This window comes from Ischnura elegans, chromosome 10, assembly GCF_921293095.1.
Source record: "Ischnura elegans chromosome 10, ioIscEleg1.1, whole genome shotgun sequence".
Taxonomy (NCBI): Eukaryota; Metazoa; Arthropoda; class Insecta; order Odonata; family Coenagrionidae; genus Ischnura; species Ischnura elegans.
The window spans coordinates 70,186,462-70,191,238 of record NC_060255.1 but is presented as its reverse complement, the minus strand read 5'-3'; the positions used below and the strand labels follow the sequence as shown (position 1 = coordinate 70,191,238).

Here is a 4,777-nt window from a genome sequence, read left to right as displayed (position 1 = left end):
AAAACAACATTTTTCTCTCCAACTAAAACGAATAAAATAAATTTCCCTGGCCATATCTGAGTCTCGATTTGAATTGTCACTGAAATGGTGACATACCTTATGACAATCATTACGACCAAAACGAAAAACGTTGGGTGCACGTAACATTGCATTTAGTATTTGCAATAGGTTACACTACTCTTAAAAATTCTTACTAAACTGCCATATGATTAACCAGCCATATTCTAATCTAAAATCTACACATTCGCATAGTTGAAGACCATACTGATCTTTGAGAACTAAAACAGAATAAAAAACGCTCAGATATTAAATCTTCAAACATCGTGTGTCAGGTAATAACACATTCATGCATAATTGCTGAATACTTAAACATTAACTGATGAATTCTTTAATATTAACATTAATCAATCAATCTTTTTCATTTTTATTTCATTTCATTAATCAATCTTTGAGAACAAAAACATAATAAAAAAAACGCTCAGATATTAAATCTTCAAACATTGTGTGTCAGGTAATAACACATTCATGCATAATTGCTGAGAACTTAAACATTAACTGATGAATTCTTGAATATGAACATTAATCAATCAACTCATTAGGTGCTAATTTCTAATACTTTCAGATGTTAAGTACTGAGCATTACCTTCTCATTCAATATAAACTGAAACTTAAATAACCTTAATAATAGTGGATAGCATCAATTAGTAGCAGATACTATCAATTTACATACCGATGGAAAAACCAACTGCAAATGGTGATAATCCAAATTCATATTTATTGCAAACATTAAATGTAACCTTAAACGTTTTTTCGTCTTGGTCGTAATGATTGTCATAAGGTATGTCACCATTTGAGTGACAATTCATATCGAGACTTAGATATGGACAGAGAAATTTATTTTCTTCTTTTTAGTTGGCAAGAAAAACGTTGTTTTTAAATTTTTAAACTTATAATATTATATTATTTTGTAGTCATCAACCGTTCTTTATTCACAGTATTGAATCCTACGATTGGTGTACTGCCGCCCTCCATTGTACCTTGCCGTTCTATCCAGGTACTTTAGTGTCCTTCTTTACCTGTCTCAGGAATATCTTTAGGTAAGAAACATTGCCATAAAATTGAAGGTTAGATAAACTCACGCGCATCAGAGGCGGCTGGGAGTATAAAAAATTTTTACCCCTGGGGGGACTCGAACCCCCAATCCCCGGTTTAGGAGACCGATGCCTTATCCATTAGGCCACAGGGGCGCTGATGTCGGTTCTCGATTGTATAAAAACTCGTTTCGTTGGTCTTCCTCAGTGGTTCGTTTCGTGGCGTGGAGTGCCAGGAACTCTCCTCCCACGCCGTCCACCTTGGATAGAAGTTCGCGGTTGTTATCCTGCATAACCGACTTTTGCTTCGAATACGCGTGACGCCGCATATTTAGCCAATGCGAGCAGTGCTTGGCTTATTTTGTGACCGCCTACGGCGAGCGAGCGATGGTTCTCAGAAATTGCTCACTTCCACGGTAACGGTTCATTTCCATCGTGCCATCAGTCATGCCTCGAGCCATGAATGACTCATTGAACGATTCAGTTGAAGATCCAACAGCTCTCCGAATATACACACTTTCATTCGGAAAAAAACATTACAACCCCCAGTATACTTTAAGCCTCCTGTGTGGATCATCATGTATCAATTTAACAGTTCACCATATGCTTGACTTACTCAGTGCTTATGATTCTCAATTACTATTGAAAACGTTCGTCCAACTTTCCTTATCATTTATTCATCAAATGTTAATAGTGTAAATTACTTTTTACATATATTCATCCCGCGATCTTTGTCATCCTGGCTTCTCGATTTTTCATCGGTAAATATATCAATCAAACAAAAATAATCCGTATTTACTTCTTTCCTTCCCACACTACATCAATAACGCTCTCAAATCGTCACGTTTGGGTGACTGCTCAGGTCTACATCTTCATAATTCCCTGCGAACCACCTCTTGAGTGTTTGGTAGGGGGTGATCAATCACCAGCATGCAGTACGCAATAGGATTCCTTCATGCTCACCACACGGTCCAAAAAACGTTACGCATACTAACAAATTATACTACCACATACATGCAAAGGCAAAACTTGCGAACTACTCATTGAGAGACCATGCTTATGAGGGTAGAATATAAAAAACATGCTGTTAGAAATAATAAGAAAATTCAGAAACATGCATTGAGGAATACATAAGTTAGTAGGCTACACTACAAGCCATCTAATACATTTGTGAGTTCTAAAGCTGCCGTTATAGTTTCTGATTGATCGTGGAAAAAGCGACATTCTGATCCATCACTTTACAGTCTATCTCTCTCATTTTATTTATATTATCTGATCTACCATAGAATGTTTGCGTTCGTAGTCTAATTTCCACTGAGAGGTAATTGTAAAATCTCTTCTGCTAAATGGTAATTTTTTTCTTCCTAAGTTTTAATCAAGTGGTGTAAGCACATTAGCTAACTCCGGCCCGTTGTCTACCATTTTATTCGTACTAAACGCGCTGGATTAATAAGGGCGACGGACATCCGGCGGTAAAGCATTCATCGTTCTTTTTATCTGTCCCTGCTATCCTGCTTAATTTGCATGCCCTAATAAAAACCGTGCTGTGCCTACCTTTATGCCGCTTCAAGTTAAGGCTCCCAGTTGGAAGAGGGGGCTGGGAGGGAGTTGACGTATTTCATACTCAGAGATTATTTTCGCATGACGGGGAATGGCTGAGGAAGGGGGGGTGGGGCTCTAGTTTTCTTGATAAACATGGAAATTATGCACCTGGTACCCACGCGCTTGGAGGGTTGACGGAAGCATTTTCGCATGGGAAGAAGAAATTACCTCCTTAGAAACTTAATCTCACCGCAGAGGGAGTTCTTTATTAAGCAGTCTAGAATTTTATCTCGAATCCAGCAATTTTAGCACGTAGTGTAGTCTTGAGGCGTAGACTCAAATAAATTTTAGATGGTGTCTCCTGGGTAATGTTCCATCTACTACGTGAGGTTCGTTGGATGTAGAGACGTCTTTAATTTTAATCATCTCTCAACCGTCATCCGTGCTCCATTTTCAACTTGATATTGACTCATCGAACTTTTCAAGATATCATCTCATTTTGCAGTTCATGTCAAATGCTTGAGATAAATTACTTCCTTTATGTAAAATTTTTCACCCCCGCAAGCTGATTCATATGAATCGTATGGTAAGAAAATTCAGGCATTTAAAAATAGCCCATTGACTACCTCAAAGGAAAGCTGTATATAGGAATGATTCGCCGTAATGGAATCCAGAAGTTTTCCTAAATCCCAGCTATCATCTTTGAAGAATCCTAACCTATTGAAAACATTTTTATAATATTTTTTAGGCGAGGGCGTCGTTTCTCGTAAATTCCGTGACTAAATTGAAGAGCGACCCAGGAGTTGAATTATCCCATTGTTTTACTTACTCTATTCTTCCAATTCGTACTTTTTTCTGTTGCTTCATTACCTTGCATTAAGAAGAACTAATATAGTTGCATAGGAGTGATTTCCTCGTTTATATATTTAATTATTTTCATCTTTTGTTTTTGGTCATAGCCTATTTCAAAAGATTGATTGTAATTTAGGCAAAATACACTTTTTTGAGGGTTGCGTTAACGCAGAAATTGCTTCCATAGAGTAAATTTGTGTGTACTGTGTATCAGCGTCGAAAAAGACCTCACATCGATAAACTTACAATTAGAGTTAGCTATTTACTAATTATCTAATAAATTTACTTTCCCTAGGGACAAATTAAATATTTTTTCATGAAATGGAAGGCTATGACAAAGGTTAAGGTTTATTTGAATCTTTTTTAATTCAAACTGTCATTATTTTTTAAATATTTCATTTGAGGTTTTATATAAATTTTACGTAGCTGATTTCTTTGGCATGGGCAAAAATATGTTTTTTAAGCCAACCCGTAATAGTTTGCGTCGATTATAATAATTAAGTCACGATTTATCAAGCGATATAAGGACTAAGATATGCTCTCATACATTTAACTCTTGGACATACAAGTATTTTTCCAAACCGTGGGTGATGTAAAACCCACCAATACGAACTCGAGACCTCAGGATTAGAAGGCGGAGACTTTGTCCCACTGCAGTTAAGGTAGGGAGTAACACATAACATGTTAGATGTTCATTAAAATCGATCATATATATTGCTTGTCAAATTTTGCCATGATACGGTTTCATCGTATTACTTCATCCTCAAAGGAATGAGTTTTTACGGAGACATTTTTCAATGCCAAAATTTTCGCGGAAGTTGGTTCATCTTTGGTTTTTTTTTTAGAACTGCAAGTTTATATAGGCTAAAATTATGATAACGTAGGAGCGCCAATCATTTTACGACCGGTTTTTTAAACACTGGTCCCCCAGTCGTAGAGAATGGAGCTATTTTCCCTTGATATAGGCCTATACAAGAGTTGGGATATCTATCACCTAACTCCCTGGTGTTTCCTACGACAATTAAGTCCATAAAATGCAATGTAATTAATCTCTTCGATTCAATTTTAAAGTGAAAGGATACTTCGATGAAAATAAACAATTGATGTGCTAATTAACCCGCCGTTGGTGTGGAAAGGGACTGGAAATAGAAATGTGACGAGATAAGATAGGATGGGAGGTGAAGAGCGAAGATAAGTGGTCTTAATTGAGACGCCGAAGAGTTTTGGCTGAGAAGATATCTTTAGGGGATGAAATGGCGAGCGAATACGGAAGAGGGAGAAGAATGGGAATT

The 4,777-nt window shown here is 36.9% G+C and overlaps 1 non-coding gene across 1 annotated transcript; it reads right to left on the bottom strand.

Annotated features, from left to right (window-relative positions):
* Nucleotides 1–1,174: 1,174 nt before the first annotated feature.
* On the bottom strand, nt 1,175–1,247 carry Trnar-ccu. Its single transcript has one exon. It is a non-coding gene; the product is annotated as a tRNA-Arg (tRNA).
* Nucleotides 1,248–4,777: the final 3,530 nt, after the last annotated feature.